The 21,728-nt window shown below is 47.5% G+C and overlaps 11 non-coding genes and 2 pseudogenes across 11 annotated transcripts; all 13 read right to left on the reverse strand.

Moving 5' to 3' along the window:
- Nucleotides 1–944: 944 nt before the first annotated feature.
- On the reverse strand, nucleotides 945–1,135 carry LOC142279594 (U2 spliceosomal RNA). Its single transcript, XR_012742189.1, has one exon. It is a non-coding gene; the product is annotated as a U2 spliceosomal RNA (small nuclear RNA).
- Nucleotides 1,136–2,522: 1,387 nt separating this feature from the next.
- LOC142279608 (U2 spliceosomal RNA) lies at nucleotides 2,523–2,718 on the reverse strand. Its single transcript, XR_012742201.1, has one exon. It is a non-coding gene; the product is annotated as a U2 spliceosomal RNA (small nuclear RNA).
- A 640-nt stretch (nucleotides 2,719–3,358) lies between these two features.
- LOC142279609 (U2 spliceosomal RNA) lies at nucleotides 3,359–3,534 on the reverse strand (annotated as a pseudogene).
- Nucleotides 3,535–4,921: 1,387 nt separating this feature from the next.
- Nucleotides 4,922–5,112, reverse strand: LOC142279595 (U2 spliceosomal RNA). Its single transcript, XR_012742190.1, has one exon. It is a non-coding gene; the product is annotated as a U2 spliceosomal RNA (small nuclear RNA).
- Nucleotides 5,113–6,499: 1,387 nt separating this feature from the next.
- Nucleotides 6,500–6,690, reverse strand: LOC142279596 (U2 spliceosomal RNA). Its single transcript, XR_012742191.1, has one exon. It is a non-coding gene; the product is annotated as a U2 spliceosomal RNA (small nuclear RNA).
- A 1,387-nt stretch (nucleotides 6,691–8,077) lies between these two features.
- LOC142279597 (U2 spliceosomal RNA) lies at nucleotides 8,078–8,268 on the reverse strand. Its single transcript, XR_012742192.1, has one exon. It is a non-coding gene; the product is annotated as a U2 spliceosomal RNA (small nuclear RNA).
- A 1,387-nt stretch (nucleotides 8,269–9,655) lies between these two features.
- On the reverse strand, nucleotides 9,656–9,846 carry LOC142279598 (U2 spliceosomal RNA). Its single transcript, XR_012742193.1, has one exon. It is a non-coding gene; the product is annotated as a U2 spliceosomal RNA (small nuclear RNA).
- Nucleotides 9,847–11,233: 1,387 nt separating this feature from the next.
- Nucleotides 11,234–11,424, reverse strand: LOC142279600 (U2 spliceosomal RNA). The gene has a single exon (XR_012742194.1). It is a non-coding gene; the product is annotated as a U2 spliceosomal RNA (small nuclear RNA).
- Nucleotides 11,425–12,811: 1,387 nt separating this feature from the next.
- On the reverse strand, nucleotides 12,812–13,002 carry LOC142279601 (U2 spliceosomal RNA). The gene has a single exon (XR_012742195.1). It is a non-coding gene; the product is annotated as a U2 spliceosomal RNA (small nuclear RNA).
- A 1,387-nt stretch (nucleotides 13,003–14,389) lies between these two features.
- On the reverse strand, nucleotides 14,390–14,580 carry LOC142279603 (U2 spliceosomal RNA). Its single transcript, XR_012742197.1, has one exon. It is a non-coding gene; the product is annotated as a U2 spliceosomal RNA (small nuclear RNA).
- A 1,387-nt stretch (nucleotides 14,581–15,967) lies between these two features.
- On the reverse strand, nucleotides 15,968–16,158 carry LOC142279604 (U2 spliceosomal RNA). Its single transcript, XR_012742198.1, has one exon. It is a non-coding gene; the product is annotated as a U2 spliceosomal RNA (small nuclear RNA).
- A 1,387-nt stretch (nucleotides 16,159–17,545) lies between these two features.
- On the reverse strand, nucleotides 17,546–17,736 carry LOC142279605 (U2 spliceosomal RNA). The gene has a single exon (XR_012742199.1). It is a non-coding gene; the product is annotated as a U2 spliceosomal RNA (small nuclear RNA).
- Nucleotides 17,737–19,123: 1,387 nt separating this feature from the next.
- On the reverse strand, nucleotides 19,124–19,328 carry LOC142279606 (U2 spliceosomal RNA; annotated as a pseudogene).
- Nucleotides 19,329–21,728: the final 2,400 nt, after the last annotated feature.

The raw sequence follows: 21,728 nt of genomic DNA on the forward strand, positions 1-21,728 counted from the left end.
CCACCCGGGAAAAAAAGAGATTGCCCCCTCCTTCCACTAGCCCACCCTCCCACCCAAAGAACAACTTCTTCTGCGCAGCTTGTTTTCTAGGCAGCAGCGCTATTGTGATGTCATCGGGGGGCATTGTGACAAGCCGCCAGTGTTCCGTCTCTTCATGTTGTGCACAGTTCAAACGGAAAATACATCAACAGGCAGACTACAGAAAAGCTTACTATCAAAGGTTAGAGGGGGGCTTTCTCAGAGGGCTTTTTACAGTTTTTCTATTCCCAATTAGCCGTTTAAGTGTACTTATTGAAAGTAGTAATTCTTTCATAGGCCGCCCTTTCTTAGTATTTGACGTTCCTTATATTGCGGTATGAGGCTTCGCAGTAGGTTGCAAACATTCATCACCCATGACTGTCCCCAATTGAGCTCAGAAGCTCAATGTCTATCATGACCTCTCTTTTAGAATGTCCAAGAGCAAGCAAACTATTCCTCCAGGAGAGGGCGCCAACAGACTACTAAAGAGATCATCATTACTCAAAGAAAACCCCAAAAACCAATGCATGATAGGAATAAACAGGTAACTTTCTTTGGAGTGGAAGCGGAGAGATCGCACCAGATGCCAATTCTAGATGTTATCACACCTGTGGTCACTGCAGCAGCAGGTGAATCCACTTTGTCCAAAAGGGATCTATTCCATTCAATTGCAAATGATCTAGATAAGACAGAGAACTGCAGCACGGGGACATAGCCGAGTTGGTCAGGTTGAGTGGTGATGAGTTTGCTATTTGGATGAATAAAGAAAGTCAAAAGTGTGAAAGATAAAAAACAAAAGGAGGAAGTGTGAAAAGTGAATGGGCCAAATTGAGGTGCATATGAAGACGTATGCTTTCTTCCAATTCATTAAATCGGGCTAATATGAATCAGGTGAATTGAGTTCTGCTTTTGGAAACTGGGTTAAGAAGGGGTGCACCGTTCCTGGAGGTACTGCAATACCAGGTCAATGCGTGGAGTGGACAGAGCAAGCTCTTTTTCCATCTCCCTGTTCTAAAAATCCATTTAATATATGGTCCCCAGATAGGGGACGTATCAGATATTAAACTGATAAGAACAGATACTACACTTGATCTTAGCCAAAAGGCCGAGAAGCGATAACCAGAATTGGTTTGGGCCTCGAGTGGCACCCTGGCCTATGCCGGACACATCTTAGGGAGAGAGAGCGAGAGGGAGACAAACCCACGCCTACACAAGACATTTTGTCACCCAAGCCAACCCTTGAAAAGGCTGCTTTGCAGAGCCAAAACAAGAAGAATGGTGCGTTTTGCAGCCGCCGCCCACTGCAATGAATCTGAATAACTCCTCCTTTAGGGCGCAAGCAACTCCCCTCCCCCTTGCAGTCTTTCCAATTCACGATACAAAAAGACGGACAGGACAGGTTGCCTGACTTTCCGTCACTGCCACCCTTTGCCATCCTTACCCGTAGAAAGCCCTTTCATCATCCCCAAACCCTAATCTTTTCCCTTTCCTTCCCAGCCCCCAAACCCTGCCCTCTGTACCTTTCTCACCACCCGCTTCCCTTCTCCTGTCATCCCCCTACCACCCGGGAAAAAAAGAGATTGCCCCCTCCTTCCACTAGCCCACCCTCCCACCCAAAGAACAACTTCTTCTGCGCAGCTTGTTTTCTAGGCAGCAGCGCTATTGTGATGTCATCGGGGGGCATTGTGACAAGCCGCCAGTGTTCCGTCTCTTCATGTTGTGCACAGTTCAAACGGAAAATACATCAACAGGCAGACTACAGAAAAGCTTACTATCAAAGGTTAGAGGGGGGCTTTCTCAGAGGGCTTTTTACAGTTTTTCTATTCCCAATTAGCCGTTTAAGTGTACTTATTGAAAGTAGTAATTCTTTCATAGGCCGCCCTTTCTTAGTATTTGACGTTCCTTATATTGCGGTATGAGGCTTCGCAGTAGGTTGCAAACATTCATCACCCATGACTGTCCCCAATTGAGCTCAGAAGCTCAATGTCTATCATGACCTCTCTTTTAGAATGTCCAAGAGCAAGCAAACTATTCCTCCAGGAGAGGGCGCCAACAGACTACTAAAGAGATCATCATTACTCAAAGAAAACCCCAAAAACCAATGCATGATAGGAATAAACAGGTAACTTTCTTTGGAGTGGAAGCGGAGAGATCGCACCAGATGCCAATTCTAGATGTTATCACACCTGTGGTCACTGCAGCAGCAGGTGAATCCACTTTGTCCAAAAGGGATCTATTCCATTCAATTGCAAATGATCTAGATAAGACAGAGAACTGCAGCACGGGGACATAGCCGAGTTGGTCAGGTTGAGTGGTGATGAGTTTGCTATTTGGATGAATAAAGAAAGTAAAAAGTGTGAAAGATAAAAAACAAAAGGAGGAAGTGTGAAAAGTGAATGGGCCAAATTGAGGTGCATATGAAGACGTATGCTTTCTTCCAATTCATTAAATCGGGCTAATATGAATCAGGTGAATTGAGTTCTGCTTTTGGAAACTGGGTTAAGAAGGGGTGCACCGTTCCTGGAGGTACTGCAATACCAGGTCAATGCGTGGAGTGGACAGAGCAAGCTCTTTTTCCATCTCCCTGTTCTAAAAATCCATTTAATATATGGTCCCCAGATAGGGGACGTATCAGATATTAAACTGATAAGAACAGATTTTGATTTAATGAAGCTTTCCAAAGCACCGCAAAAAATGCATGACCGAAGTCACACCAAAAACAGTGCAAAGGCTAGGATTCGTGTGGACCCCTCCGTGAGGAGAGGGTCCCCAAAAATCAACCCCGTCCCTCCGAGCCAGAAGGCCACAGCAAGGGTCAGGGATCTTCGGTGCTCCCCCAAGCCGAAGCCTGGTTGAGCCTTGTCGTTGCTCCCAGCGTCCACCCAGGCATCTTACCCAAGTGGAGTAGAGAGCTACTAGTTGTTGGTTTCGCAGCCGAAACTGCCCGGACCGTCAACCGGTGTTGGTTTCTCAGCCGAAGCTGACCCGGACCTCCAACCGGGTGTTGGTTTCTCAGCCGAAGCTGACCCAGACCTCCAACCGGGTGTTGGTTTCTCAGCCGAAGCTGACCCGGACCTCCAACCGGATGTTGGTTTCTCAGCCCAAAGCTGAACGGACCTCCGACCATGATTATAAAAATTTCCCTTCCTAGCCAGAAGGCCGGGATAGAGCAATATGCTCAGAAAGTATGAAAGGGCAAGGTACGGTGTGCTACAGAGCCCAAGGCTCGCCGGGGTCCCAAGCCAGCAAGCTCAGACTCACTCCAGGGTCGTCAGTCCTGGGGCACATTGCACCATAGCCCCCACACTTACTCAGTCTAATAGCCTCGATCCTGGTAGGGCCATGTTTTTCTCTAGATGAATATACTATACATCAAGAGTACTAGCAAGCGCAACCTTCCAGTGTGCATTGCATCTGCCGAGCCTCACAGATACTACACTTGATCTTAGCCAAAAGGCCGAGAAGCGATAAGAACAGATACTACACTTGATCTTAGCCAAAAGGCCGAGAAGCGATAACCAGAATTGGTTTGGGCCTCGAGTGGCACCCTGGCCTATGCCGGACACATCTTAGGGAGAGAGAGCGAGAGGGAGACAAACCCACGCCTACACAAGACATTTTGTCACCCAAGCCAACCCTTGAAAAGGCTGCTTTGCAGAGCCAAAACAAGAAGAATGGTGCGTTTTGCAGCCGCCGCCCACTGCAATGAATCTGAATAACTCCTCCTTTAGGGCGCAAGCAACTCCCCTCCCCCTTGCAGTCTTTCCAATTCACGATACAAAAAGACGGACAGGACAGGTTGCCTGACTTTCCGTCACTGCCACCCTTTGCCATCCTTACCCGTAGAAAGCCCTTTCATCATCCCCAAACCCTAATCTTTTCCCTTTCCTTCCCAGCCCCCAAACCCTGCCCTCTGTACCTTTCTCACCACCCGCTTCCCTTCTCCTGTCATCCCCCTACCACCCGGGAAAAAAAGAGATTGCCCCCTCCTTCCACTAGCCCACCCTCCCACCCAAAGAACAACTTCTTCTGCGCAGCTTGTTTTCTAGGCAGCAGCGCTATTGTGATGTCATCGGGGGGCATTGTGACAAGCCGCCAGTGTTCCGTCTCTTCATGTTGTGCACAGTTCAAACGGAAAATACATCAACAGGCAGACTACAGAAAAGCTTACTATCAAAGGTTAGAGGGGGGCTTTCTCAGAGGGCTTTTTACAGTTTTTCTATTCCCAATTAGCCGTTTAAGTGTACTTATTGAAAGTAGTAATTCTTTCATAGGCCGCCCTTTCTTAGTATTTGACGTTCCTTATATTGCGGTATGAGGCTTCGCAGTAGGTTGCAAACATTCATCACCCATGACTGTCCCCAATTGAGCTCAGAAGCTCAATGTCTATCATGACCTCTCTTTTAGAATGTCCAAGAGCAAGCAAACTATTCCTCCAGGAGAGGGCGCCAACAGACTACTAAAGAGATCATCATTACTCAAAGAAAACCCCAAAAACCAATGCATGATAGGAATAAACAGGTAACTTTCTTTGGAGTGGAAGCGGAGAGATCGCACCAGATGCCAATTCTAGATGTTATCACACCTGTGGTCACTGCAGCAGCAGGTGAATCCACTTTGTCCAAAAGGGATCTATTCCATTCAATTGCAAATGATCTAGATAAGACAGAGAACTGCAGCACGGGGACATAGCCGAGTTGGTCAGGTTGAGTGGTGATGAGTTTGCTATTTGGATGAATAAAGAAAGTCAAAAGTGTGAAAGATAAAAAACAAAAGGAGGAAGTGTGAAAAGTGAATGGGCCAAATTGAGGTGCATATGAAGACGTATGCTTTCTTCCAATTCATTAAATCGGGCTAATATGAATCAGGTGAATTGAGTTCTGCTTTTGGAAACTGGGTTAAGAAGGGGTGCACCGTTCCTGGAGGTACTGCAATACCAGGTCAATGCGTGGAGTGGACAGAGCAAGCTCTTTTTCCATCTCCCTGTTCTAAAAATCCATTTAATATATGGTCCCCAGATAGGGGACGTATCAGATATTAAACTGATAAGAACAGATACTACACTTGATCTTAGCCAAAAGGCCGAGAAGCGATAACCAGAATTGGTTTGGGCCTCGAGTGGCACCCTGGCCTATGCCGGACACATCTTAGGGAGAGAGAGCGAGAGGGAGACAAACCCACGCCTACACAAGACATTTTGTCACCCAAGCCAACCCTTGAAAAGGCTGCTTTGCAGAGCCAAAACAAGAAGAATGGTGCGTTTTGCAGCCGCCGCCCACTGCAATGAATCTGAATAACTCCTCCTTTAGGGCGCAAGCAACTCCCCTCCCCCTTGCAGTCTTTCCAATTCACGATACAAAAAGACGGACAGGACAGGTTGCCTGACTTTCCGTCACTGCCACCCTTTGCCATCCTTACCCGTAGAAAGCCCTTTCATCATCCCCAAACCCTAATCTTTTCCCTTTCCTTCCCAGCCCCCAAACCCTGCCCTCTGTACCTTTCTCACCACCCGCTTCCCTTCTCCTGTCATCCCCCTACCACCCGGGAAAAAAAGAGATTGCCCCCTCCTTCCACTAGCCCACCCTCCCACCCAAAGAACAACTTCTTCTGCGCAGCTTGTTTTCTAGGCAGCAGCGCTATTGTGATGTCATCGGGGGGCATTGTGACAAGCCGCCAGTGTTCCGTCTCTTCATGTTGTGCACAGTTCAAACGGAAAATACATCAACAGGCAGACTACAGAAAAGCTTACTATCAAAGGTTAGAGGGGGGCTTTCTCAGAGGGCTTTTTACAGTTTTTCTATTCCCAATTAGCCGTTTAAGTGTACTTATTGAAAGTAGTAATTCTTTCATAGGCCGCCCTTTCTTAGTATTTGACGTTCCTTATATTGCGGTATGAGGCTTCGCAGTAGGTTGCAAACATTCATCACCCATGACTGTCCCCAATTGAGCTCAGAAGCTCAATGTCTATCATGACCTCTCTTTTAGAATGTCCAAGAGCAAGCAAACTATTCCTCCAGGAGAGGGCGCCAACAGACTACTAAAGAGATCATCATTACTCAAAGAAAACCCCAAAAACCAATGCATGATAGGAATAAACAGGTAACTTTCTTTGGAGTGGAAGCGGAGAGATCGCACCAGATGCCAATTCTAGATGTTATCACACCTGTGGTCACTGCAGCAACAGGTGAATCCACTTTGTCCAAAAGGGATCTATTCCATTCAATTGCAAATGATCTAGATAAGACAGAGAACTGCAGCACGGGGACATAGCCGAGTTGGTCAGGTTGAGTGGTGATGAGTTTGCTATTTGGATGAATAAAGAAAGTCAAAAGTGTGAAAGATAAAAAACAAAAGGAGGAAGTGTGAAAAGTGAATGGGCCAAATTGAGGTGCATATGAAGACGTATGCTTTCTTCCAATTCATTAAATCGGGCTAATATGAATCAGGTGAATTGAGTTCTGCTTTTGGAAACTGGGTTAAGAAGGGGTGCACCGTTCCTGGAGGTACTGCAATACCAGGTCAATGCGTGGAGTGGACAGAGCAAGCTCTTTTTCCATCTCCCTGTTCTAAAAATCCATTTAATATATGGTCCCCAGATAGGGGACGTATCAGATATTAAACTGATAAGAACAGATACTACACTTGATCTTAGCCAAAAGGCCGAGAAGCGATAACCAGAATTGGTTTGGGCCTCGAGTGGCACCCTGGCCTATGCCGGACACATCTTAGGGAGAGAGAGCGAGAGGGAGACAAACCCACGCCTACACAAGACATTTTGTCACCCAAGCCAACCCTTGAAAAGGCTGCTTTGCAGAGCCAAAACAAGAAGAATGGTGCGTTTTGCAGCCGCCGCCCACTGCAATGAATCTGAATAACTCCTCCTTTAGGGCGCAAGCAACTCCCCTCCCCCTTGCAGTCTTTCCAATTCACGATACAAAAAGACGGACAGGACAGGTTGCCTGACTTTCCGTCACTGCCACCCTTTGCCATCCTTACCCGTAGAAAGCCCTTTCATCATCCCCAAACCCTAATCTTTTCCCTTTCCTTCCCAGCCCCCAAACCCTGCCCTCTGTACCTTTCTCACCACCCGCTTCCCTTCTCCTGTCATCCCCCTACCACCCGGGAAAAAAAGAGATTGCCCCCTCCTTCCACTAGCCCACCCTCCCACCCAAAGAACAACTTCTTCTGCGCAGCTTGTTTTCTAGGCAGCAGCGCTATTGTGATGTCATCGGGGGGCATTGTGACAAGCCGCCAGTGTTCCGTCTCTTCATGTTGTGCACAGTTCAAACGGAAAATACATCAACAGGCAGACTACAGAAAAGCTTACTATCAAAGGTTAGAGGGGGGCTTTCTCAGAGGGCTTTTTACAGTTTTTCTATTCCCAATTAGCCGTTTAAGTGTACTTATTGAAAGTAGTAATTCTTTCATAGGCCGCCCTTTCTTAGTATTTGACGTTCCTTATATTGCGGTATGAGGCTTCGCAGTAGGTTGCAAACATTCATCACCCATGACTGTCCCCAATTGAGCTCAGAAGCTCAATGTCTATCATGACCTCTCTTTTAGAATGTCCAAGAGCAAGCAAACTATTCCTCCAGGAGAGGGCGCCAACAGACTACTAAAGAGATCATCATTACTCAAAGAAAACCCCAAAAACCAATGCATGATAGGAATAAACAGGTAACTTTCTTTGGAGTGGAAGCGGAGAGATCGCACCAGATGCCAATTCTAGATGTTATCACACCTGTGGTCACTGCAGCAGCAGGTGAATCCACTTTGTCCAAAAGGGATCTATTCCATTCAATTGCAAATGATCTAGATAAGACAGAGAACTGCAGCACGGGGACATAGCCGAGTTGGTCAGGTTGAGTGGTGATGAGTTTGCTATTTGGATGAATAAAGAAAGTCAAAAGTGTGAAAGATAAAAAACAAAAGGAGGAAGTGTGAAAAGTGAATGGGCCAAATTGAGGTGCATATGAAGACGTATGCTTTCTTCCAATTCATTAAATCGGGCTAATATGAATCAGGTGAATTGAGTTCTGCTTTTGGAAACTGGGTTAAGAAGGGGTGCACCGTTCCTGGAGGTACTGCAATACCAGGTCAATGCGTGGAGTGGACAGAGCAAGCTCTTTTTCCATCTCCCTGTTCTAAAAATCCATTTAATATATGGTCCCCAGATAGGGGACGTATCAGATATTAAACTGATAAGAACAGATACTACACTTGATCTTAGCCAAAAGGCCGAGAAGCGATAACCAGAATTGGTTTGGGCCTCGAGTGGCACCCTGGCCTATGCCGGACACATCTTAGGGAGAGAGAGCGAGAGGGAGACAAACCCACGCCTACACAAGACATTTTGTCACCCAAGCCAACCCTTGAAAAGGCTGCTTTGCAGAGCCAAAACAAGAAGAATGGTGCGTTTTGCAGCCGCCGCCCACTGCAATGAATCTGAATAACTCCTCCTTTAGGGCGCAAGCAACTCCCCTCCCCCTTGCAGTCTTTCCAATTCACGATACAAAAAGACGGACAGGACAGGTTGCCTGACTTTCCGTCACTGCCACCCTTTGCCATCCTTACCCGTAGAAAGCCCTTTCATCATCCCCAAACCCTAATCTTTTCCCTTTCCTTCCCAGCCCCCAAACCCTGCCCTCTGTACCTTTCTCACCACCCGCTTCCCTTCTCCTGTCATCCCCCTACCACCCGGGAAAAAAAGAGATTGCCCCCTCCTTCCACTAGCCCACCCTCCCACCCAAAGAACAACTTCTTCTGCGCAGCTTGTTTTCTAGGCAGCAGCGCTATTGTGATGTCATCGGGGGGCATTGTGACAAGCCGCCAGTGTTCCGTCTCTTCATGTTGTGCACAGTTCAAACGGAAAATACATCAACAGGCAGACTACAGAAAAGCTTACTATCAAAGGTTAGAGGGGGGCTTTCTCAGAGGGCTTTTTACAGTTTTTCTATTCCCAATTAGCCGTTTAAGTGTACTTATTGAAAGTAGTAATTCTTTCATAGGCCGCCCTTTCTTAGTATTTGACGTTCCTTATATTGCGGTATGAGGCTTCGCAGTAGGTTGCAAACATTCATCACCCATGACTGTCCCCAATTGAGCTCAGAAGCTCAATGTCTATCATGACCTCTCTTTTAGAATGTCCAAGAGCAAGCAAACTATTCCTCCAGGAGAGGGCGCCAACAGACTACTAAAGAGATCATCATTACTCAAAGAAAACCCCAAAAACCAATGCATGATAGGAATAAACAGGTAACTTTCTTTGGAGTGGAAGCGGAGAGATCGCACCAGATGCCAATTCTAGATGTTATCACACCTGTGGTCACTGCAGCAGCAGGTGAATCCACTTTGTCCAAAAGGGATCTATTCCATTCAATTGCAAATGATCTAGATAAGACAGAGAACTGCAGCACGGGGACATAGCCGAGTTGGTCAGGTTGAGTGGTGATGAGTTTGCTATTTGGATGAATAAAGAAAGTCAAAAGTGTGAAAGATAAAAAACAAAAGGAGGAAGTGTGAAAAGTGAATGGGCCAAATTGAGGTGCATATGAAGACGTATGCTTTCTTCCAATTCATTAAATCGGGCTAATATGAATCAGGTGAATTGAGTTCTGCTTTTGGAAACTGGGTTAAGAAGGGGTGCACCGTTCCTGGAGGTACTGCAATACCAGGTCAATGCGTGGAGTGGACAGAGCAAGCTCTTTTTCCATCTCCCTGTTCTAAAAATCCATTTAATATATGGTCCCCAGATAGGGGACGTATCAGATATTAAACTGATAAGAACAGATACTACACTTGATCTTAGCCAAAAGGCCGAGAAGCGATAACCAGAATTGGTTTGGGCCTCGAGTGGCACCCTGGCCTATGCCGGACACATCTTAGGGAGAGAGAGCGAGAGGGAGACAAACCCACGCCTACACAAGACATTTTGTCACCCAAGCCAACCCTTGAAAAGGCTGCTTTGCAGAGCCAAAACAAGAAGAATGGTGCGTTTTGCAGCCGCCGCCCACTGCAATGAATCTGAATAACTCCTCCTTTAGGGCGCAAGCAACTCCCCTCCCCCTTGCAGTCTTTCCAATTCACGATACAAAAAGACGGACAGGACAGGTTGCCTGACTTTCCGTCACTGCCACCCTTTGCCATCCTTACCCGTAGAAAGCCCTTTCATCATCCCCAAACCCTAATCTTTTCCCTTTCCTTCCCAGCCCCCAAACCCTGCCCTCTGTACCTTTCTCACCACCCGCTTCCCTTCTCCTGTCATCCCCCTACCACCCGGGAAAAAAAGAGATTGCCCCCTCCTTCCACTAGCCCACCCTCCCACCCAAAGAACAACTTCTTCTGCGCAGCTTGTTTTCTAGGCAGCAGCGCTATTGTGATGTCATCGGGGGGCATTGTGACAAGCCGCCAGTGTTCCGTCTCTTCATGTTGTGCACAGTTCAAACGGAAAATACATCAACAGGCAGACTACAGAAAAGCTTACTATCAAAGGTTAGAGGGGGGCTTTCTCAGAGGGCTTTTTACAGTTTTTCTATTCCCAATTAGCCGTTTAAGTGTACTTATTGAAAGTAGTAATTCTTTCATAGGCCGCCCTTTCTTAGTATTTGACGTTCCTTATATTGCGGTATGAGGCTTCGCAGTAGGTTGCAAACATTCATCACCCATGACTGTCCCCAATTGAGCTCAGAAGCTCAATGTCTATCATGACCTCTCTTTTAGAATGTCCAAGAGCAAGCAAACTATTCCTCCAGGAGAGGGCGCCAACAGACTACTAAAGAGATCATCATTACTCAAAGAAAACCCCAAAAACCAATGCATGATAGGAATAAACAGGTAACTTTCTTTGGAGTGGAAGCGGAGAGATCGCACCAGATGCCAATTCTAGATGTTATCACACCTGTGGTCACTGCAGCAGCAGGTGAATCCACTTTGTCCAAAAGGGATCTATTCCATTCAATTGCAAATGATCTAGATAAGACAGAGAACTGCAGCACGGGGACATAGCCGAGTTGGTCAGGTTGAGTGGTGATGAGTTTGCTATTTGGATGAATAAAGAAAGTCAAAAGTGTGAAAGATAAAAAACAAAAGGAGGAAGTGTGAAAAGTGAATGGGCCAAATTGAGGTGCATATGAAGACGTATGCTTTCTTCCAATTCATTAAATCGGGCTAATATGAATCAGGTGAATTGAGTTCTGCTTTTGGAAACTGGGTTAAGAAGGGGTGCACCGTTCCTGGAGGTACTGCAATACCAGGTCAATGCGTGGAGTGGACAGAGCAAGCTCTTTTTCCATCTCCCTGTTCTAAAAATCCATTTAATATATGGTCCCCAGATAGGGGACGTATCAGATATTAAACTGATAAGAACAGATACTACACTTGATCTTAGCCAAAAGGCCGAGAAGCGATAACCAGAATTGGTTTGGGCCTCGAGTGGCACCCTGGCCTATGCCGGACACATCTTAGGGAGAGAGAGCGAGAGGGAGACAAACCCACGCCTACACAAGACATTTTGTCACCCAAGCCAACCCTTGAAAAGGCTGCTTTGCAGAGCCAAAACAAGAAGAATGGTGCGTTTTGCAGCCGCCGCCCACTGCAATGAATCTGAATAACTCCTCCTTTAGGGCGCAAGCAACTCCCCTCCCCCTTGCAGTCTTTCCAATTCACGATACAAAAAGACGGACAGGACAGGTTGCCTGACTTTCCGTCACTGCCACCCTTTGCCATCCTTACCCGTAGAAAGCCCTTTCATCATCCCCAAACCCTAATCTTTTCCCTTTCCTTCCCAGCCCCCAAACCCTGCCCTCTGTACCTTTCTCACCACCCGCTTCCCTTCTCCTGTCATCCCCCTACCACCCGGGAAAAAAAGAGATTGCCCCCTCCTTCCACTAGCCCACCCTCCCACCCAAAGAACAACTTCTTCTGCGCAGCTTGTTTTCTAGGCAGCAGCGCTATTGTGATGTCATCGGGGGGCATTGTGACAAGCCGCCAGTGTTCCGTCTCTTCATGTTGTGCACAGTTCAAACGGAAAATACATCAACAGGCAGACTACAGAAAAGCTTACTATCAAAGGTTAGAGGGGGGCTTTCTCAGAGGGCTTTTTACAGTTTTTCTATTCCCAATTAGCCGTTTAAGTGTACTTATTGAAAGTAGTAATTCTTTCATAGGCCGCCCTTTCTTAGTATTTGACGTTCCTTATATTGCGGTATGAGGCTTCGCAGTAGGTTGCAAACATTCATCACCCATGACTGTCCCCAATTGAGCTCAGAAGCTCAATGTCTATCATGACCTCTCTTTTAGAATGTCCAAGAGCAAGCAAACTATTCCTCCAGGAGAGGGCGCCAACAGACTACTAAAGAGATCATCATTACTCAAAGAAAACCCCAAAAACCAATGCATGATAGGAATAAACAGGTAACTTTCTTTGGAGTGGAAGCGGAGAGATCGCACCAGATGCCAATTCTAGATGTTATCACACCTGTGGTCACTGCAGCAGCAGGTGAATCCACTTTGTCCAAAAGGGATCTATTCCATTCAATTGCAAATGATCTAGATAAGACAGAGAACTGCAGCACGGGGACATAGCCGAGTTGGTCAGGTTGAGTGGTGATGAGTTTGCTATTTGGATGAATAAAGAAAGTCAAAAGTGTGAAAGATAAAAAACAAAAGGAGGAAGTGTGAAAAGTGAATGGGCCAAATTGAGGTGCATATGAAGACGTATGCTTTCTTCCAATTCATTAAATCGGGCTAATATGAATCAGGTGAATTGAGTTCTGCTTTTGGAAACTGGGTTAAGAAGGGGTGCACCGTTCCTGGAGGTACTGCAATACCAGGTCAATGCGTGGAGTGGACAGAGCAAGCTCTTTTTCCATCTCCCTGTTCTAAAAATCCATTTAATATATGGTCCCCAGATAGGGGACGTATCAGATATTAAACTGATAAGAACAGATACTACACTTGATCTTAGCCAAAAGGCCGAGAAGCGATAACCAGAATTGGTTTGGGCCTCGAGTGGCACCCTGGCCTATGCCGGACACATCTTAGGGAGAGAGAGCGAGAGGGAGACAAACCCACGCCTACACAAGACATTTTGTCACCCAAGCCAACCCTTGAAAAGGCTGCTTTGCAGAGCCAAAACAAGAAGAATGGTGCGTTTTGCAGCCGCCGCCCACTGCAATGAATCTGAATAACTCCTCCTTTAGGGCGCAAGCAACTCCCCTCCCCCTTGCAGTCTTTCCAATTCACGATACAAAAAGACGGACAGGACAGGTTGCCTGACTTTCCGTCACTGCCACCCTTTGCCATCCTTACCCGTAGAAAGCCCTTTCATCATCCCCAAACCCTAATCTTTTCCCTTTCCTTCCCAGCCCCCAAACCCTGCCCTCTGTACCTTTCTCACCACCCGCTTCCCTTCTCCTGTCATCCCCCTACCACCCGGGAAAAAAAGAGATTGCCCCCTCCTTCCACTAGCCCACCCTCCCACCCAAAGAACAACTTCTTCTGCGCAGCTTGTTTTCTAGGCAGCAGCGCTATTGTGATGTCATCGGGGGGCATTGTGACAAGCCGCCAGTGTTCCGTCTCTTCATGTTGTGCACAGTTCAAACGGAAAATACATCAACAGGCAGACTACAGAAAAGCTTACTATCAAAGGTTAGAGGGGGGCTTTCTCAGAGGGCTTTTTACAGTTTTTCTATTCCCAATTAGCCGTTTAAGTGTACTTATTGAAAGTAGTAATTCTTTCATAGGCCGCCCTTTCTTAGTATTTGACGTTCCTTATATTGCGGTATGAGGCTTCGCAGTAGGTTGCAAACATTCATCACCCATGACTGTCCCCAATTGAGCTCAGAAGCTCAATGTCTATCATGACCTCTCTTTTAGAATGTCCAAGAGCAAGCAAACTATTCCTCCAGGAGAGGGCGCCAACAGACTACTAAAGAGATCATCATTACTCAAAGAAAACCCCAAAAACCAATGCATGATAGGAATAAACAGGTAACTTTCTTTGGAGTGGAAGCGGAGAGATCGCACCAGATGCCAATTCTAGATGTTATCACACCTGTGGTCACTGCAGCAGCAGGTGAATCCACTTTGTCCAAAAGGGATCTATTCCATTCAATTGCAAATGATCTAGATAAGACAGAGAACTGCAGCACGGGGACATAGCCGAGTTGGTCAGGTTGAGTGGTGATGAGTTTGCTATTTGGATGAATAAAGAAAGTCAAAAGTGTGAAAGATAAAAAACAAAAGGAGGAAGTGTGAAAAGTGAATGGGCCAAATTGAGGTGCATATGAAGACGTATGCTTTCTTCCAATTCATTAAATCGGGCTAATATGAATCAGGTGAATTGAGTTCTGCTTTTGGAAACTGGGTTAAGAAGGGGTGCACCGTTCCTGGAGGTACTGCAATACCAGGTCAATGCGTGGAGTGGACAGAGCAAGCTCTTTTTCCATCTCCCTGTTCTAAAAATCCATTTAATATATGGTCCCCAGATAGGGGACGTATCAGATATTAAACTGATAAGAACAGATACTACACTTGATCTTAGCCAAAAGGCCGAGAAGCGATAACCAGAATTGGTTTGGGCCTCGAGTGGCACCCTGGCCTATGCCGGACACATCTTAGGGAGAGAGAGCGAGAGGGAGACAAACCCACGCCTACACAAGACATTTTGTCACCCAAGCCAACCCTTGAAAAGGCTGCTTTGCAGAGCCAAAACAAGAAGAATGGTGCGTTTTGCAGCCGCCGCCCACTGCAATGAATCTGAATAACTCCTCCTTTAGGGCGCAAGCAACTCCCCTCCCCCTTGCAGTCTTTCCAATTCACGATACAAAAAGACGGACAGGACAGGTTGCCTGACTTTCCGTCACTGCCACCCTTTGCCATCCTTACCCGTAGAAAGCCCTTTCATCATCCCCAAACCCTAATCTTTTCCCTTTCCTTCCCAGCCCCCAAACCCTGCCCTCTGTACCTTTCTCACCACCCGCTTCCCTTCTCCTGTCATCCCCCTACCACCCGGGAAAAAAAGAGATTGCCCCCTCCTTCCACTAGCCCACCCTCCCACCCAAAGAACAACTTCTTCTGCGCAGCTTGTTTTCTAGGCAGCAGCGCTATTGTGATGTCATCGGGGGGCATTGTGACAAGCCGCCAGTGTTCCGTCTCTTCATGTTGTGCACAGTTCAAACGGAAAATACATCAACAGGCAGACTACAGAAAAGCTTACTATCAAAGGTTAGAGGGGGGCTTTCTCAGAGGGCTTTTTACAGTTTTTCTATTCCCAATTAGCCGTTTAAGTGTACTTATTGAAAGTAGTAATTCTTTCATAGGCCGCCCTTTCTTAGTATTTGACGTTCCTTATATTGCGGTATGAGGCTTCGCAGTAGGTTGCAAACATTCATCACCCATGACTGTCCCCAATTGAGCTCAGAAGCTCAATGTCTATCATGACCTCTCTTTTAGAATGTCCAAGAGCAAGCAAACTATTCCTCCAGGAGAGGGCGCCAACAGACTACTAAAGAGATCATCATTACTCAAAGAAAACCCCAAAAACCAATGCATGATAGGAATAAACAGGTAACTTTCTTTGGAGTGGAAGCGGAGAGATCGCACCAGATGCCAATTCTAGATGTTATCACACCTGTGGTCACTGCAGCAGCAGGTGAATCCACTTTGTCCAAAAGGGATCTATTCCATTCAATTGCAAATGATCTAGATAAGACAGAGAACTGCAGCACGGGGACATAGCCGAGTTGGTCAGGTTGAGTGGTGATGAGTTTGCTATTTGGATGAATAAAGAAAGTCAAAAGTGTGAAAGATAAAAAACAAAAGGAGGAAGTGTGAAAAGTGAATGGGCCAAATTGAGGTGCATATGAAGACGTATGCTTTCTTCCAATTCATTAAATCGGGCTAATATGAATCAGGTGAATTGAGTTCTGCTTTTGGAAACTGGGTTAAGAAGGGGTGCACCGTTCCTGGAGGTACTGCAATACCAGGTCAATGCGTGGAGTGGACAGAGCAAGCTCTTTTTCCATCTCCCTGTTCTAAAAATCCATTTAATATATGGTCCCCAGATAGGGGACGTATCAGATATTAAACTGATAAGAACAGATACTACACTTGATCTTAGCCAAAAGGCCGAGAAGCGATAACCAGAATTGGTTTGGGCCTCGAGTGGCACCCTGGCCTATGCCGGACACATCTTAGGGAGAGAGAGCGAGAGGGAGACAAACCCACGCCTACACAAGACATTTTGTCACCCAAGCCAACCCTTGAAAAGGCTGCTTTGCAGAGCCAAAACAAGAAGAATGGTGCGTTTTGCAGCCGCCGCCCACTGCAATGAATCTGAATAACTCCTCCTTTAGGGCGCAAGCAACTCCCCTCCCCCTTGCAGTCTTTCCAATTCACGATACAAAAAGACGGACAGGACAGGTTGCCTGACTTTCCGTCACTGCCACCCTTTGCCATCCTTACCCGTAGAAAGCCCTTTCATCATCCCCAAACCCTAATCTTTTCCCTTTCCTTCCCAGCCCCCAAACCCTGCCCTCTGTACCTTTCTCACCACCCGCTTCCCTTCTCCTGTCATCCCCCTACCACCCGGGAAAAAAAGAGATTGCCCCCTCCTTCCACTAGCCCACCCTCCCACCCAAAGAACAACTTCTTCTGCGCAGCTTGTTTTCTAGGCAGCAGCGCTATTGTGATGTCATCGGGGGGCATTGTGACAAGCCGCCAGTGTTCCGTCTCTTCATGTTGTGCACAGTTCAAACGGAAAATACATCAACAGGCAGACTACAGAAAAGCTTACTATCAAAGGTTAGAGGGGGGCTTTCTCAGAGGGCTTTTTACAGTTTTTCTATTCCCAATTAGCCGTTTAAGTGTACTTATTGAAAGTAGTAATTCTTTCATAGGCCGCCCTTTCTTAGTATTTGACGTTCCTTATATTGCGGTATGAGGCTTCGCAGTAGGTTGCAAACATTCATCACCCATGACTGTCCCCAATTGAGCTCAGAAGCTCAATGTCTATCATGACCTCTCTTTTAGAATGTCCAAGAGCAAGCAAACTATTCCTCCAGGAGAGGGCGCCAACAGACTACTAAAGAGATCATCATTACTCAAAGAAAACCCCAAAAACCAATGCATGATAGGAATAAACAGGTAACTTTCTTTGGAGTGGAAGCGGAGAGATCGCACCAGATGCCAATTCTAGATGTTATCACACCTGTGGTCACTGCAGCAGCAGGTGAATCCACTTTGTCCAAAAGGGATCTATTCCATTCAATTGCAAATGATCTAGATAAGACAGAGAACTGCAGCACGGGGACATAGCCGAGTTGGTCAGGTTGAGTGGTGATGAGTTTGCTATTTGGATGAATAAAGAAAGTCAAAAGTGTGAAAGATAAAAAACAAAAGGAGGAAGTGTGAAAAGTGAATGGGCCAAATTGAGGTGCATATGAAGACGTATGCTTTCTTCCAATTCATTAAATCGGGCTAATATGAATCAGGTGAATTGAGTTCTGCTTTTGGAAACTGGGTTAAGAAGGGGTGCACCGTTCCTGGAGGTACTGCAATACCAGGTCAATGCGTGGAGTGGACAGAGCAAGCTCTTTTTCCATCTCCCTGTTCTAAAAATCCATTTAATATATGGTCCCCAGATAGGGGACGTATCAGATATTAAACTGATAAGAACAGATACTACACTTGATCTTAGCCAAAAGGCCGAGAAGCGATAACCAGAATTGGTTTGGGCCTCGAGTGGCACCCTGGCCTATGCCGGACACATCTTAGGGAGAGAGAGCGAGAGGGAGACAAACCCACGCCTACACAAGACATTTTGTCACCCAAGCCAACCCTTGAAAAGGCTGCTTTGCAGAGCCAAAACAAGAAGAATGGTGCGTTTTGCAGCCGCCGCCCACTGCAATGAATCTGAATAACTCCTCCTTTAGGGCGCAAGCAACTCCCCTCCCCCTTGCAGTCTTTCCAATTCACGATACAAAAAGACGGACAGGACAGGTTGCCTGACTTTCCGTCACTGCCACCCTTTGCCATCCTTACCCGTAGAAAGCCCTTTCATCATCCCCAAACCCTAATCTTTTCCCTTTCCTTCCCAGCCCCCAAACCCTGCCCTCTGTACCTTTCTCACCACCCGCTTCCCTTCTCCTGTCATCCCCCTACCACCCGGGAAAAAAAGAGATTGCCCCCTCCTTCCACTAGCCCACCCTCCCACCCAAAGAACAACTTCTTCTGCGCAGCTTGTTTTCTAGGCAGCAGCGCTATTGTGATGTCATCGGGGGGCATTGTGACAAGCCGCCAGTGTTCCGTCTCTTCATGTTGTGCACAGTTCAAACGGAAAATACATCAACAGGCAGACTACAGAAAAGCTTACTATCAAAGGTTAGAGGGGGGCTTTCTCAGAGGGCTTTTTACAGTTTTTCTATTCCCAATTAGCCGTTTAAGTGTACTTATTGAAAGTAGTAATTCTTTCATAGGCCGCCCTTTCTTAGTATTTGACGTTCCTTATATTGCGGTATGAGGCTTCGCAGTAGGTTGCAAACATTCATCACCCATGACTGTCCCCAATTGAGCTCAGAAGCTCAATGTCTATCATGACCTCTCTTTTAGAATGTCCAAGAGCAAGCAAACTATTCCTCCAGGAGAGGGCGCCAACAGACTACTAAAGAGATCATCATTACTCAAAGAAAACCCCAAAAACCAATGCATGATAGGAATAAACAGGTAACTTTCTTTGGAGTGGAAGCGGAGAGATCGCACCAGATGCCAATTCTAGATGTTATCACACCTGTGGTCACTGCAGCAGCAGGTGAATCCACTTTGTCCAAAAGGGATCTATTCCATTCAATTGCAAATGATCTAGATAAGACAGAGAACTGCAGCACGGGGACATAGCCGAGTTGGTCAGGTTGAGTGGTGATGAGTTTGCTATTTGGATGAATAAAGAAAGTCAAAAGTGTGAAAGATAAAAAACAAAAGGAGGAAGTGTGAAAAGTGAATGGGCCAAATTGAGGTGCATATGAAGACGTATGCTTTCTTCCAATTCATTAAATCGGGCTAATATGAATCAGGTGAATTGAGTTCTGCTTTTGGAAACTGGGTTAAGAAGGGGTGCACCGTTCCTGGAGGTACTGCAATACCAGGTCAATGCGTGGAGTGGACAGAGCAAGCTCTTTTTCCATCTCCCTGTTCTAAAAATCCATTTAATATATGGTCCCCAGATAGGGGACGTATCAGATATTAAACTGATAAGAACAGATTTTTTGATTTAACAGCATCTTTATTATCATGCACTACTCACAAAAAGGTAACAAACCGTGTACAGTGCCGCAGCCCCGTACACACAGAACTATACAATCCTTCTTACATAGCCATAGAGTACGACGCACTAAACTATACATCACACTCCTATGCTTATCCATAACACTGAAGCTGAAAGAAAAAGTTAGACAATAAATAACGACGAACCGGCGATTGGGGGATGGGGGTAGGGGAAAAGGGGGATAGGGTGGGGAAATCACAGGCCCGAAGCTTTATTGAAAGACGCACATAACGGGAAAAGGAGGGAGGGGGCATGGAAGAGGTCTAAACCTCCTCCTCGGCGCTGTCGTCCGGACTGTCCATGATGGAATAGTCTCTGAGCAGGCTGTGGATCAGCCTGCGGCAATCCTGGATAGACATCCTCTCCCTCTTCAAGATGAGCCGGTTCCTGGCGACCCAAATAGCGTCCTTAAAGCAGTTCATAAGGCGCCAAGCCTCCTGGATGGCTCCAACGGTGTGAGTCCCAGGGAAGAGTCCATAAAGTACGGAATGGTACGATAGGCTCCCTCTGGGGACGGAGTTCCTCAGGTCATCCTCCAGGGCAACCAACAGGCGCTGTGCAAAACGGCAGTCCCAAAAGGCGTGCAGCGATGTTTCCTCCACGAAGGGGCACCTTGGGCAGTACCGGGTTTTGCACAGGTTCCGGGCGTGCATGAATGACCGGACGGGCAGTCCGCCCTGTATCGCCATCCATGACAAGTCCTTGTGCCCGTTGGTCAATCCAGCCGATGACACGTTTGTCCAAACAGTCTCCAGTGTGTCGTGATGAAGTCCTGGAATGTTCTCCATTTCGTCCTTGGCTCTGATGAGTTTGTGGATAGTCTTTGGCTTCCACAAATCAGGCTTGAGTCCCTCCAGTTGGTGTTCCCTCACAAACCGAACCACGTCTCCGTAGAACCATGGCGCCGTCCAGTTGTAGGGGAAGGAGCTGTCCCACTTGTCCCAGCCTAACCGTCTCCAAAGGGGGAGCAGGAAGAAGCGAGACATGGACCCACCCGCGGAACCTCTCTTGACTCGCAGAGTTCGGCGAACGCAGTCACATACGAAGGAGGATCGCAGGAGGGTGGGGATATCGGGTACGCCCTTCCCACCCTTGCGAGGATCCTTGTACATGATGCTCCGCTTTACTCTGTCCATCTTGGATCCCCAGACAAAACGAAACACCGTCCTGGTAATGGCCCTGCACACGGTGGCAAGGGGGGGCCAGGCCTGGGCCGTGTACTGCAGCACGGGCAGTACCTCGTTACGCAGGACCAGTGCTTTGCCCTCACAGGTGAGGCGTCTGAGGCTCCACAGACCGATCCGTTGGGTGATCTTGGTCAAGCGTTCCTCCCAGGACTTGAGGGCTGCTCCTTCCTTCCCGAACCAGACTCCAAGAACCTTGATGAAATCCGGCTGGATGCTGAAAGGGAAGGGGGCGGAAGAGGCCGGCTGCCAGTCCCCGAAGAGCATGGCTTCCGACTTCCCGCAGTTGACTTTGGCTCCCGAAGCCCTTCCGAAGGTCTCACAGGTCTGGACGAGGGTGTCGACTGAGCGCCGGTCCGCGCAGAAGACGGTCACGTCGTCCATGTAGAGCGAGCACTTGACCTCGAAGCGTTCTGGTCCTGGTGCGGTGATCCCTCTGATCTCTCCATTCCGCCGGATAGCCTCTGCAAAGAGTTCTATAACACAAACAAAGAGAAGAGGTGACAGAGGACAGCCTTGTCTGACCCCTGAGAGGACCGGGAAGGGGTCAGTCTTCCAGCCGTTCACCAACACCGAGCTGTGAATATCAAAATACATTAGTTGGACATACAAGCAAAACATGTTACCCAAACCTAACCTGTGCAGAGCTTTGCCCAGGAACTCATGGGAAACACGGTCGAAGGCCTTTTCCTGATCCAACGAGATCAGGGCTGCGTGCACCCGGCGGGCTTTGATGTACTCGACCGTGTCCCGCATGAGAGCCAGGCTGTCTGCGATGCGACGTCCGGGGATGCCGCAGGTCTGATCCGGGTGGATGATCCGTCCGATAACAGTCTTCAATCTCGTTGCCATCGTCTTGGCCAGGATCTTGTAGTCGACGTTCAGAAGGGTGATGGGACGCCAATTCTTCAGGTCGCACCTCTCTCCTTTACGCTTGTACAGGATCGTGACCATTCCTTCCCTCAGAGATGGAGGCATTCTGCCCTCCACCACCATCTCCTCATACAGCCCTAACAGGTCCGGACAGATTAGGTCTCCCAGCGCTACATAGAGCTCTGCTGGGAGGCCGTCACTGCCCGGTGTCCTGCCAGAACTAAAGGATTTGGCGGCCGAGAGCAGCTCGTCCACCGTCAGAGGAACATCCATGGCCGCCGCGTCTGCAGGGTCAAGATGGTTAGTGATACCTGACAGGAACTTATCGGCGG

The sequence above is a fragment of the Anomaloglossus baeobatrachus genome, unplaced genomic scaffold, assembly GCF_048569485.1.
Source record: "Anomaloglossus baeobatrachus isolate aAnoBae1 unplaced genomic scaffold, aAnoBae1.hap1 Scaffold_4376, whole genome shotgun sequence".
Lineage (NCBI taxonomy): Eukaryota > Metazoa > Chordata > Amphibia > Anura > Aromobatidae > Anomaloglossus > Anomaloglossus baeobatrachus.